General features: G+C 76.7%; 1 non-coding gene across 1 annotated transcript; it reads right to left on the bottom strand.

Moving 5' to 3' along the window:
- Nucleotides 1-991: 991 nt before the first annotated feature.
- Nucleotides 992-1144, bottom strand: LOC137218302 (5.8S ribosomal RNA). Its single transcript, XR_010940622.1, has one exon. It is a non-coding gene; the product is annotated as a 5.8S ribosomal RNA (ribosomal RNA).
- Between the last annotated feature and the right edge of the window lie 353 nt (nt 1145-1497).

Here is a 1497-nt window from a genome sequence, read left to right as displayed (position 1 = left end):
ACGGGAGAGGACGACGAGGAGGACGAGGAGGAGGAGGAGCGGGAGCAGCGGACGGGAGAGGGCGGCGGGCGGCGCGGAAGGCAAGGCGGTGGGGAGAAAACCCGGCGGTCGCCCCCCGACCGCCGGGCCCTCCTCCCACGCCTCCTTCCGCGACCGACCGAACCGACCGACTCCCAACCCTCTCTCGCTCTCCCCTCTCTCTCCCCCCGTCTCCGTTCTCCGCCTCTCCACCCCTCACGCCGCCGACGCCACACAGCCTCCACGCAGCCGCCAGACGGCCCCGCCACGACGAGCGACGGACGGACGACGCCGTGCGCCCCCGCCCACCACCGACAGGCGCCCACCGCCGGCCGGCTCGGGGAGCGTGCACGAAGCGCCGAGCGGCGCGGCCGCAGCCCGGGGGAAAGCGCGCGGCGGCAGGCGACGCCGCGGCGTCCCGCGGGTCGCCGCCGGGGCACGCATCCCCGGGGCGCGGCCGCGCACGCACGACTCGGCCTCGGCCCGAGACGCCCGCCCCGACACGGCGAGGCGAGGCGGCGGGGGCGGGCACGGATCCCGGACGCGCGGGTCGGGGCCCCGCGGAGGAGGCGGGCCGGACCTCGCCGGGACGCCGCCGGGGGCGGGCGGCGTACGACGGCGGAACGGACGCGGCCCAACCACCACCGCCGGCCCCGGCCGCGAGGGCGCGGGACCGTCCCCGCCCACCGACACCCCGGGGGTAGCGCCCAGAGACCGCTTGCGGCGCGAGGGCGCTTCCCGAAGGGGGACCGACCGCGGAGGCCACGCGGCCAGGGCCTCGTCGCGAGCTCTCTCTCTCTCCCCTTCTCTTCCCGCTCGCGGGCAGCGCGCCCCCGTGGACGGGGGGCGCCGCGTCTGCACTTAGGGGGACGGAGGGCCCCGGCGGCCCTGCGAGCAAACCCCCAGCCGCGCCACCCCCGGGAAGGCGCGCGCGCGCGCACGCACACCCCGGGGGGGGCGATTGATCGTCAAGCGACGCTCAGACAGGCGTAGCCCCGGGAGGAACCCGGGGCCGCAAGTGCGTTCGAAGTGTCGATGATCAATGTGTCCTGCAATTCACATTAATTCTCGCAGCTAGCTGCGTTCTTCATCGACGCACGAGCCGAGTGATCCACCGCTAAGAGTCGTACGAGTTTTGGTTTCTCTGGGTTTCGGCGGGGGGGGTCCCCGCCGGTGGCACGGCACCTTCCCCCGGAGGGGCTGCCTCTGGCCGGCCAAGTCAGACAGAAAACAAGCAGACCGGAGGGGGCCGGAGGGTTTCACCACGGGGCGCCCGGCACCGACCCCGCGGGCGGGGCGGGCTCGGACACCCCACAGGCGCCCGGGGGGTTCCCACCTGCCCCCCCCAACCCGACCGTGCGCGCAACACACACACACAGGGGACGCGGGGCGCGCAGGCGCGCGGCGCACGGCCCCGGCCCGCACCACGGCCGCCGGGTAGCCCCCTCCCGACGGCCGCGGCGGGGTGGACCGGCGGCG

Source organism: Pseudorca crassidens, unplaced genomic scaffold, assembly GCF_039906515.1.
Source record: "Pseudorca crassidens isolate mPseCra1 unplaced genomic scaffold, mPseCra1.hap1 Scaffold_72, whole genome shotgun sequence".
In the NCBI taxonomy this organism is placed as follows: domain Eukaryota; kingdom Metazoa; phylum Chordata; class Mammalia; order Artiodactyla; family Delphinidae; genus Pseudorca; species Pseudorca crassidens.
This window is presented reverse-complemented; position numbering and strand designations above follow the sequence as displayed.